The sequence below is a fragment of the Echiichthys vipera genome, assembly GCF_963691815.1.
Source record: "Echiichthys vipera genome assembly, chromosome: 7".
Classification (NCBI taxonomy): Eukaryota; Metazoa; Chordata; class Actinopteri; order Perciformes; family Trachinidae; genus Echiichthys; species Echiichthys vipera.
Window position 1 is genome coordinate 1655779 of NC_139832.1, and position 12500 is coordinate 1668278.

General features: G+C 48.1%; 1 protein-coding gene across 1 annotated transcript in view; it reads left to right on the forward strand.

Moving 5' to 3' along the window:
• Nucleotides 1-12500, forward strand: part of LOC310949033 (voltage-dependent calcium channel subunit alpha-2/delta-4-like) — a gene marked incomplete at its 5' end in the record, with an annotated part of 105349 nt that overhangs the window by 2957 nt on the left and 89892 nt on the right. The window lies entirely within an intron of this gene.

A 12500-nucleotide genomic window follows, 5' to 3' on the forward strand; every position in this document is an offset into this window, starting at 1 on the left:
TATGAAACAACCTTTAATTTTGACTTCTTTCACATGACAAATAGCTGCTTCCAGCTGCTGTACGGACATTACTTGACTTCAACATTAAAGTCTGAGACTGATCGTCATCATCCGTCTGTTTCATCTTTTACATTTTCAGTCTTTTGCGCTGCTGCGGTGACTTTACTTAATGTTACGCCCACTGATACGTTTCAGTCTACTGCAAACTTTGGCTGGACAGGTGTCTTTATGAACCTGCAGTAACGCTGAACAGTCCATTAACTTAAACAGCGTCTGTACTGAGGGAGGTAACAGTGAGTTGGCTGCCTGCTGTCTGACGGTTCGGGGGTTAATCTGCAGGTCCGAGGATGAGCACTTTGAAGTACGGCCTCTCAGCAGCAGCGGGCGGCCACTGAGCTCAGGATTTGCTTTGGTTCGACCTTCCCCCGTGAATCATTTTAGCGAACAGAGAATATATTGATTTCCACAGGAAGACGCTTAAAACCCCTGAAAATTGTGCTGGGTAACGGGACACCGCGCAGCAGAGAGGGGATTTCTGCCGCTCTGAGAGCCTCTTGTGTGTTAATCGTCCACTCAATCTGCAGAATCTGAGCGTGGTGCCAAGTTGGAATCCTTTTTTTGATAGTTTGAAGAGGCGGAGCGGGAGACGACGGCCGTGCCAGAAGTTTTTAAAGCTCAATTTGGACCGGAGCTGCGTTCATTCTGCTGGCAATGACCCCGGAGAGGAAAGGTCAAGGTCTGCTGCATAGAGGAGGATGCATAACATCACTGCAACGGGAGAAACAACCTAAAGATTCTTCCATATTTACAACAACATCAGGACCAATGGAGCCTTTTTTAGAGTCACATGAATCAAACACGGAGTCATAGATTCCTGCAGTGACTTCTGATTTCTTGTAGTTTCTTTGTTTCACAAGAGCAACACACTCACTTCACAGTTTGACTCCTGCTGAGAGCACACACACACACACACACACACACACACACACACACACACACACACACACACACACACACACACACACACACACACACACACACCAACTGATCGAGTGCCCCCAGGATTTAGTTAATTCTCTGATTTTCTTTTAGACAGTGGGGCCACAGTGTGAATTCAAATCACAGGGGGTGGAGATACCCAGTCTAACCCCTAATGCAAGTTGTGTCAAACTAAACTAAAAGATAACAGAAGTAACTAAAATAGAAGAACAAAAAAATGTGATGCATTGGTTTTATCTTCCTAGTCCTCTGAATCAAGTCACATCCCTTATTTAGACCCTTTGCTATGACACTTGAAGCTCAGGTGCCTCCCATTTCTCATGATCATCTCGATTACCTGGAGTCCACCTGAGGTGAATCCAATTGATTGGACATGAGGGGTGACATGGTGGTGTGGTGGTTAGCACTGTCGCCTCACAGCGAGAGGGTTCCTGGTTTGAATCCCTGCTGGGGCCCTTCTGTGTGGAGTTTGCATGTTGTCCCCGTGTCTGCGTGGGTTTTCTCCGGGTTCTCCGGTTTCCTCCCACAGTCCAAAGACGTGCAGGTGTTCGGTTCATTGATGACTCTAAATCACCCGTAGGTGTGAATGGTTGTCTGTCTCTGTTCGTCTCTATGTGTCCTGTGATAGACTGGCGTCCTGTCCAGGGTGGACCCCGCCTCACGCCACATGTCAGCTGGGATCGGCTCCAGCCCCCCACGACCCCGACAGGGACAAGAGGATGAAGATGAATGAATGAATGAGTTGGAAAGGCACACACCTGTAAAAGGTCTGACACTGCACATCAGAGCAGAAACCCAGCCCTGAGGTCCTGTCGCAGAGTCCAGAGCCCGGGTTGTTTCTATCGATATATGACAAATGTAAAGACAGCACTGTGATTACAAGAGTCCTTTGTGGTATTTTCATGAGAAAGTTGTGTGTGAAGCAGATTTTCTGTGGGTAAAACCCCTGTGACAGACATTGAGGACGAACCCTTCAGCTGCGTCTGGTTTTAACATTTAGAAAGTGACAAACGCAAGAAACATCTTTACAGTGAAACCGAATCATTGCCTCGTAACGCCGCTGTGAGTCACCGACCTCTGATTCAGTTTGAAGGAATCTGAGTTCAACCTGCTGTAGCAAAACAAAACAAAGAGGACGAACAACATGTTTTTACCGTTCAAGGCCACAGAACTTTATTTCATCCGTGTTGTTCGACACACAAACACTGATCTGGTCGCTCCTCCGTCCTCTGAACCCTCCACACTCATTTGGTTCCCGTTAAAATGAAATGTCCACAGGGGAAGACTCTTTCACCGTCTTTAGCGAAGATGTAAAGACAGTGAGTGACCCTGCTGCAACACGACACGACCCTTTGCTTCCTTTAACGGGCGAATGAAACTGCATCCAGGGGTCGATCCGCAGTGAAAGCTCTTTGTTTTCGGGGTGGATTTGTTTATCGAGGACTTGCTCCAGAAGTGGAAAACCATCTGTCCGTGCTTATATGTGTGTGTGTGGGTGTGTGTGTGTGAGGTGAAGTGTTATTGTCTCGGAGCACCACGCGGTCCAAAGGTAACGGGCTCTTTAACGAGATGTTTTAACGCACAAGGCGAGTGGCCGCGACACGGGCCGCCACGAGGACGAGTTTACGAGTGACCACACAGGGAGGCGGCGGGCGAGTGGCCTCAGTTTGATGGAGGGCCCCTTATCTTTACAGCGTCTGAAACACAGAGAGAAGAGGTGGATACGAGGATCAGGTAGACCGGGGGAGGAGGCGTTGGCGTCTCTGAGATGATGTTTAAGTTTTTACAGATGAACAACTGTTGCAACGGATGGTGAAACTCATCAGATCGTCCACTGGAATGACCTTTCCTCCTCGCTAAGGACAAGCCTCAACAAGTCCTCCTAGCCCAGGGGTGGGCGATGCCGGTCCTGGAGGGCCACTGTCCTGCATGTTTTAGGTTTCTGCCTACCCTAACACACCTGAGTCTAACAATAATCAAACTGTGACGAGCATCAACAAGTCCTCAAACCCAAAGAAGTCTCCGCCTAAAATAGAGATTGATTTGATACAACAAATGACTAAAGTTAGTGTCAGTGGACAGGTGGACAGAGTTATTAGCTTCTCAGAAAGAGTTGTTTCACACAATACTGTCGTTCTTCTGGTGGCGATTGTCTCCTGCAGCAGAAGAAACCTGCAGAGTATTGAAGCTCAGTGGGTTTCCAGTTCAACCACCGCGACTTTGTTCAAGACAAACTCAAGGAACCTTTAACGGACGCGACACAACTCCAGTTTGACTGCTGCCCCTCTTGGATCGGACCCATCATGTCTTTGGGTTAAAGTGGTTTTCAGCAGACCGTCTCTGAGCGGTCCAAGCCGCAGCAGAAGTGACAGCTCCAGGTGGCTTCAGAGAGGACAAGAGGCAGAACAGCAACTGTTGGCCCGACGCCGGCAGATAAATAATAAAGCAACTGTGAGCCGAGCGCTGGAGGAACAGAGAACAGGCAGTGATGCAGCGGGGAGGAGGGCGGCGGCTTAAACCTCGGCACTTGCGGTTTGGCACATCGATCGCGCCTGGATTCTTAATTAAACAGATGTCGCCGTGAATATTTCAACTTTTGAGCAACACGATACGGACGAGTGTGATGTAATATTTGGAGGGGTCAGCAGATAAGCTGGGGGGCAGGAGCAGGAGGCCGACGGCCACAGCGACGCCACATTAGGCCGACATCGTGCACGTAGGGAGAGACTTATTCCTTCAGTTCTATCATGTTTTCATTTCCTGTTCGTGCTGTAAAAACCTGAAGATCATCACAGTGAGCAATTATGGACGGCCCTCGCACAGAGTCCAAGTGTCTCCTGTGAGCCGGCTGGTTGATGCGTCTCCTACTTTGTTAGAGAGATTGACAGCTTTACGTTTTGACGCTCCGACTCGACAACAGATCACGTGTGAGCGGCATAAACGGCTTGACGCTCAGACTGTGACACGTTCCATCTTAAGGGGGCATCAGGGGGTGAAGCAGCTGGGTGACATGCAGCCCAGGGGTGAGGGAGACAGCTGTGGGGAGGGAGAGAGGGTTGGTGTTGTGGTGGTGGTTGGTCCCGACCCCTCCCACCTTAACGTCCCCCTCCAGATGCCCCACGATGACAGAGGCCCCCCCACCGGCCGCAGCAGGACACTTGGCAGTGACGTGAGCTGTCGGTTCTCCCCGAGGCCGGAGCGTGCCAGGCGACAGCTGCAGGGATCAGCGTCTCTACGCATAACAACCCCCCATCGAACATCCCCAATACCCCCCTCTCCCACAAAACCCCTCCATAACCCTCCATCCACGCCAGGCCACGCGGGGCAACGTCCTCCTCAATACGACCATTGTTTTACTCCGGACCGACTAAGCCGTCCATATCAGAGGGATGAAACCCCCTCCTCAACACACACACACACACACACACACACACACACACACACACACACACACACACACACACATACACACTCACACACTCACACTCACTCAGCAGTGGTTGTGAGTGTGTTAACATGAAGCTGAGGATGATGGACTGGACTTTGATGGCTCAGCAGCTGTTTGCTGTGTCGATACGCAGGAGAGAGAAAATCCACCGTTCAAAACACACAAAATACTTTAGAGTACAGAAGTTCAGATGGTGGCGGTGCCGCTCGTGCCCGTCCTGTCACAGACACTGGTTTCAGTTCAGTTAATTGACTTTAAACTTACTTTAGAGACATAATCGGTGAACGTGACGCTGCTGTCACTCTGCTGTCACCGTTACATCATCATCAGGTGATGATGCTGCTGCAGGCAGGAAGCTGAACTGAACTACTGTATGCGAGTTAACCGCTAACACGCTAGTTAGCCAAGAACAAAATCAAGCTCATAGGTCACTGCAGCTCTCCAAGGTCGCTGGACAGCACAGTTGATTGAAGAGACGTCTTTGCACTGTTGACTCTCCCCTCTCTCTCTCTCTGTCTCTCTCTGTGTATGAGATCCATTCCCCCCTTTTTTAGTTTTAAAGTTTAAACTTTAACAGAGAGCTTCTGCTGTTTTAGATCCTCCGGTGCCAAACTTGCCAAAGTTGAGCAAACGTTTTGTATTTACTTCCTCAGCAGAGTCTTTTTCTTTACTTTACTTAAACTTGATTAAAGGTTGAATATGGAGAATGAGCAGAACAGCTCCATCTAGTGTCTCAAGATCGTCGTCGCAACAGCACAAAAGAAGTCCAGCAGTGGGGTTGCCAGGTTGGTCAGACCCGGCCCAGTAGCCTCCAGGAGACCGGAGTCTGTTTGAGCCTGTTTGAACCCGTCCCCTCCTGAAAACCTCAGCATCAAAACAAGGATTAGAGGAGTTTGACTGACAGTTAGCGTTAGCCGTTAGCGTTAGCCGTTCCAGCTAAGTGCAGATGAAAGTGATGTTAGCATCCAGGAGCAGCGTAGCCATGTGGGCGTGCGTTTGAATGGCGTTCCTCTCCTTTCTCTCAGTCCATGGAGTGAATGCTCGGCCTATAGTGACTCTGGTTGTTGCCCGTCTCCGCTCACTCAGCTGCTGGGACAAAGAACGCCCCCTTCACTGAGGCTCCCAAGCAGCTGCAGGATTGGCTAACTCCATTTCAGCCAGTGCCAGCCTACAGTAGCTGCACCCAACAACAGGCAACCCTGGCAACCAGCAACGCCCAACGCTATTGGCTGCTACCATAGAAACACAACCGGACACAAAGTCAGACATTTCAAATATTAATTCAGACTTAACAGATTTTTTTAGGGAAAAGCAAAACTTTCACTCTGTACTTTTTTGTATTTTTTATAAATAAAGCTTTTAATAAAGATTCTTGTACCTTGAAGCTTTGGTAGCATGTGCTTTTATTGTGAAGGACTGGCGTACGGTCCTGTGTTTACAGCACTGATGTTAATTTGAACTACAGAACCAGAAGTGATCCGAGTACGGCCACCATTAGCACGCCGCTAAATCACTGGAGTTAGCGTCCTTTTTGAGCTAAAGCTAAAGTTACCTGTTCAAACGATATCCAGTTAGAAAGGAAGTTCGACTTTAGTTTCACACCTTTAAATTAATCAAACAGTCGCATGGTCATGTCTCTCTGTCCCCTGTTCTCTCTACTGTCAACTCACTCGTTTAAAAAAATCCAAGATGGCCACAACGTCTTGGGAAGGTCACTCATCTGTCCTCTGATTGGCTACTCGCTACAGTTTTCTCACTACAAGACTCAGTCCATAGGTGACCAGGCTGGGAACCATAGGGTCCCCGGTTCGGGTCCCTGTGTGGACCATGAATGGAGTGTGGACTGGTGGCTGGAGAGGTGCCAGTTCATCTCGTGGGCACTCATCAAGGTGCTGTTGAGCAAGGCACCGAACCCCCATCTGCTCGGGGCGCCGGTCCATGTGTGTATTTCGGGCCTGTGTGTGTGTGTCACATGAATAATATAATAAACTCTTCTTCTTCTACAGTTTTGAGAGCAGAGCCGTGTGTGTTTGTGGGAAGAAGGAGGTTAAGTAACCGGCGTGTTGCTATGGACGCCACCTGACCTCCGACCCCGGGCTGAGTGTGAAGAGGAGCCGCGTGCTCGGTGAGCGGCATGTCACGCTACGTGTCACACAACTCAGGTGTCACAGTTATGTTACAACTGCCACTGGGGGGGGGGCGCGTACTGAGCATGTGCAGAGGGGTTTGTGAGCTGCGGTCTGTCACCTGCAGCGTGTCGGAGTTTTTAAAGGATGGATTCTCCAGGTGAGGACGTGTTTCGGTCCTCAGAGATGATTCAGAATTGAATGAATGAATGAATCCAAACATCAATACTTCAGAAATATAAAGATTTAACGGTGAACAACAGTCGTTTTAATGTATAGTTTGTATATTATATAAATAGTGTGGGCGTGTGAGTGAGTGTGTGTTTGTGTGTGTGTGTGCGTGTGTGAGAGCGTGCGTGTGCGTGCTTGCTTGTGTGTGTGCGCGTGTGGACTGAGAGAGTGTGTGTGTGTGCGCGTGTGTGTGAGTGAGAGTGTGTGTGTGAGTGAGAGTGTGTGTGTGAGTGAGAGTGTATGTGTGTGTGTGTGTGTGTGAGTGTATGTGAGTGAGAGTGTGTGTGTGAGTGAGAGTGCGTGTGTGAGTGAGAGTGTATGTGTATGTGTGTGTGTGTGTGTGAGTGTGTGTGTGTATGTGAGTGAGAGTGTGTGTGTGTGAGTGAGAGTGTTTGTGTGTGTGCGTGTGTGTGCGAGTGAGTGTGTGTGAGTGTGTGTGTGTAAGTAAGTGTGTGTGTGTGTGTGTGTGTGTGAGTGAGAGTGTGTGTGTGTGTGTGTGTGTGCGTGCGTGTGTGTGTGTGTGTGTGTGTGTGCGTGTGAGTGCTTGCGTGCGTGTGAGTGCTTGTGTGTGTGTGTGTGTGCATGTGTGTGTGTGTGTGTGTGTGTGTGTGTATGTGATTTACTCCGAGCTCTGACACTGAGGCCACACTGTTACCAGATCCTCCATGACACCTCGAGGACCTGGAACCCACCTCATCAGCACCTTACACACACACACACACACACACACACACACACACACACACACACACACACACACACAGTTCTGAGAAGTCCCAGTGAGGAATGTGCTGGTGTGTGTGAGTCGCTCGGTGGTCAAAGGACGACTGAACTTCGTGACCAGAAACATAAAAACGATGTTGTGTCTTAAAACCTGATCCGTCACTTCACTACACTCTTCTTTCTGTTTCATAACTCCGTGTGTGTGTGTGTGTGTGTGTGTGTGTGTGTGTGTGTGTGTGTGTGTGTGTGTGTGTGTGTGTGTGTGTTACCTAAACATATTAAACATTGAATATAGATCATAAACATAATGTACATTATGTTTTAGGAGAAGGTCTCTGTAGTACGAGTCGTGTTCCTCACAGATGCACGTCAGCAGTGAATGAGATGATTTCATAAATATATATATATTATTATAAGCGTCACATAAGAAATATGTTTTAGAGCCTACATTTCATGAGCCACATGTGCTTAATATATTTAAGTGTATATACTGTATACATATACATTAAGTTAAATTGCTGTTTGAGTTGTAATGCTTCAGAAATAGTAAATGAATGAAAGCTTTATTGTGCCCCGTGCTTTAGGGTCCTTGTCCCCCCCTCCAGGCCCGTTTGTACTCACACTACCTGGGCCTCGGAGAATGCTTCTTGCTGCCTATACGTCATCACGCCGTAACACGTCACACGCATTGATGACGTCATGGCGATGCGTGGCTTTGTTTCCAGATCTTTCCGTAGACCTCGGAGTTTTTGTGCGTCTTTTCGACTGTTTTTGAATCTTTTCATCGACCAAATCTGCAGTAAACACTCCACCTCCGCATCACACCAACGTGAACCTTTCACCGCCATTGTTTGAAATGTCCGCGCATGGTCCCTCCTTCTTTTTTCTACGTCCCAACAGGCGCACAGGAAATGACCTCAGAACCGCCGTAGGCCTCGTGCTCGTACACGTGTGCACGCTCCTGCTCGTACACGTGCAAACGTGCTTTACTAAAGCCCACCTCTCCCAAACGGGCCGTGGACGGCAAGCGTGCCGCTCCTAGACGTGATACGGTTGCACTCACACTGGTCAAAGGAACCAGACTTTAGCCTTTAGCCGTTATTTGAGGATTTCCAGTCAGGATTTAGAGCGAATCACAGCACCGAGACCGCACTGGCAATAATGACTAACGACCTTCAACAGCCTCAGACAAAGGACTTGTCGCTGTACTCGTTCTGTTTATTTGGCACTATAAATATAATTGAATTGAATTGTAAGATGTCAAAAAATGTAGGTTATTATTTATCTAATTATTTGTATTTATCTTAATTATATGTCACTTATTTATCACTAATTTTACTCCAGTAATATTGTCGTGAAACCAGAATTTTAAACTTTGATATATTAAAAAAAACTCTTTAATTTTCAGTTTCACAGCAAAGGAAAAGTCACAAAAACAGATAATTTCCCCGAGTTATTAGATTTCACAGCCTGCACACGGTTGATTTTCTTCCCTGTTAACCTCAGTCCCATCGATACCATATTAAAAGTGCATATTTAACATTTTGAAACGTGCTCTTGAAAGGTGTCGAAGTGCTTTTGCAGACTTCTCTTCTGTGATGACGTCGTGCTGGATTCATTGTCCCGTCACATCTTCTGCTCTTTTACTTTCCCTCTCTGATTATTTCAGTTTCACACTTTGAAACACTTCGTTAGTCTTTCCTTCTCGGGTTGAGACTCAGGTTTAGGGTTGAGGTCGGAGCCTGTGAGCTGCACAAGTGCACCTGTGTCTTTAAACACTAGAGGGAGCTGTTGACTCATTAGTTTCCACAGCAGGACAGGAACAGGTGTGCTACAGAGTAGTCATCATAACCATTTACATCCTGCCTATTCAGATTATTTAGAGGTAATTAAAGACAGCATGAATGTCACATTGTAATTTATCAGTCTGTGTCGATGCACATGATGAGTATCATCCCTTCTCTCCCTCTCATTGATCCCTCTGTGGTTATTCTCGTCCACTACGCTCATCAATAATGCATGAAACCACCAAAGTGCTGCCAGCAGACCTGCACTTTAAGCATCTGATCACCTGATCACCTCAGTGAGTCGTAGTTGAGTTAACATGAATGAGGAGCAGACGTGTAGTTGTGATGATGAAGGTTAGAGCGGCTGTATTACTCTTCAAAGTCAAGTCTGTCAGACAGCGTTTGAGGAGCCGAGGCCTCAAACTCACTGTAAGAGGCTTTACATTTCAGATCTACTGTAAATAAGAAGGTCAGACTCATTTAGGACTTCAAAAAGGAAACAATCTGGTGTTTGACACTGAATCAATATAAAGAAATCAAGCATGAGGTGATTTCACCGCTCTCAGTCCGGGACACAAAACGTTTGAGTCTCGTACTCTAAAGCCTTATTCACAACAGGATTTATTTATTTATTTAACATAAATCAAATAGTAACAATATTCATACAGATTTGAGTCGAGTCTGATGAATAATATCAGTTAAGTGTCGTCCACCCTGAGATCAGTAGATGCTAGATGGTCCTCAGAGCAAGTTCAGTCCAAAGCAACTGGACGAGGAAGACGTTTCCCCTCTCATCCAAGAGGTTTCATCAGTTCATGTACGCATCTGACCAGGACCAAGACCAGGACCAGGACCAGGACCAGGACCAGGACCAGGCTGGGACTGGACCAGGACCAGGACCAGGACCAGGCTGGGACTGGTCCAACTATCTGGTGTGAGATCCAGGTATTTAACCTCTCACAGGCCGATGTTGTCACTGGAACCCTTTGTGCTCCAAGTGCCAACGACCGTCGTTAGAGTGACATTCGTTGGTGGAAGTTGGTTTCAGCTTCGTTACTGTGTTGGAGTCACATGACTTAATTGTCAAGACTCAATAGAGCACTAACAAAGTCCAAACCAACTTCCCACCAACGACTGCCACTCTAACGACGGTCGTTGGCACCTGGAGCACAAAGGGTTTCAGTGACATCATCGGCCTGTGAGAGGTTAAATACCTGGATCTCACACCAGTTAGTGGGACCAGTCCCAGCCTGGTCCTGGTCCTGGTCAGATGGCTGTGCAGCCAGCAGCAAAAAACAAAATTTTACAGGATAACAATTAACATCAATTCAACAACAAGCAAACAAAGTGCAACAGTGCCCCACTGGATAAAAACTGGATAGAAATAAGGAGTTGAAGTGACCACAGTGCCAACAGCCACTGGAGCCCAGGATCTGTTAAACCTGGCAGTCCTGCATCTGCAGAAGCCAGACACTGTTTACACCTAGACCAACTCTCCACCTCAGTCACATCTTAGCACATGGTTCTGAGAGATGACACATTATCCACACAAACACTACAAATAAAGCCGAGGACACCGGCGCAGGTCAGATGTTTCTCTGCAGCAGCTGCCGGTTACGATGAGGAGGGTGAAGAGCAGCGATGGTGGTGAGCTCCAATCAACAGATTTGCCCCAAATTAGGTTTTTATCAGATTAGATTGAAAGTCCCAGTCGATGCGGTCCAGAGGCGTTGGTATGAATCCCACTGCTTAACCCGCCCTTCGTAACAGCAGAGCGGTCGGGCAGATGGTCGAGGTCAGGCGCTGACCTCGGGTGTTTAGGGTCAGGACAGTCCCATTGGTCAGAGGATAACACCTGAGCGTATGAGCATGGACGCCGGGCCAATCCTGGCGCTTAGATGCTACATGTGCTTCCCAAAAAGACTGAAACCTGGGACTCTGTGTGTGTGTGTGTGTGTGTGTGTGTGTGTGTGTGTGTGTGTGTGTGTGTGTGTGTGTGTGTGTGTGTGTGTGTGTGTGTGTGTGTGTGTGTGTGTGTGTGTGTGTGTGTGTGTGTGTGTGTGTGTGTGTGTGTGTGTGTGTGTGTGTGTGTGTGTGTGTGTGTGTGTTTTAGTCGTGTCAAATATCAGATGTCTGCCTGCTGCTGCCCCTGAGCCAGGCACTGCCCTCAGAGCTGCTGAAGGTCGAATCCCCCCCACACACAAGGGTCAATTCAGTGTAACTCATATGTTCACGGGAGTGTGGTTTTTATTTCTGTGTTAACATTCAGCTCGTTGTCTGAGTGTGTGTGAGTCATTTATGTGTGTGTTGTGTGTGTGTGTGTGTGTGTGTGTGTGTGTCGGGGCATCATGTCACAGTTGGCCGCTCGCCCTCTCTCTCTTTCAGCCGAACTGAACCTCGGGGTTTCTCTTCTTCTGGCTGCTCCGATTGGTCGCAGGAGAGCCTGTCTCCAGAAATTGCTCTAATCCTCTTAGATAAAACCGAGCCCTCGTCCAATCCCCTGCTCCAATCCCTCCCCTCCCTCCCCCCAGTCCCTCTCTCTCTCTCTCTCTCTCTCTCTCTCCCTCTCTTTCTCTCTCTCTCTCTCCGTGGGGAAGAGGGGTTTATAATCCAAGTGGATTATGTTGCAAATTGGGTGACAGTGGACGTGAGCGGCTGCAAAACCTGCTGCAGACTGCCGGCGTCATGTCTTCCTAAATATCTGCAAGGTGGAGAAACGAATCCACTCGTTGGTTCTGGATTCATGAGCGGCAACCTGGAAGACCCTGGAGAAACCTGGATCAGGTGCAGAGGGAACTTCTCTGGAGTCCCTGAGAAGGACTAATTTACGTCTTTAACCTTAAGAGTTGAGAGTTGAACACGTCGATTTTGTCCTGGACGACTTTAAAGGCATTCAGAATACTCTGGAAGTTTCCCAAAGAGGATGAGGAGCTGAAACAGGAAGCGGTGAGAAGATGCCAGCAGCAGGACGGGTTTATCCAGACATGACGGCGAGCGTTCAGGGTCCAAAGCCCAAGACCAAGACCACCATCTTCCTTCGCTCTCTTTAGCCAACATGAGGAAGCCGTTCCCCACAAACTCTTCCTGATCCTCTTCAACTCTCAGAGCTGACCCCAGTTTGTGAAACGGACACCCGTATTTTTTTAGAGCTTGATGTCGGGACTTGGAATCAGGATGGAGGGCAGG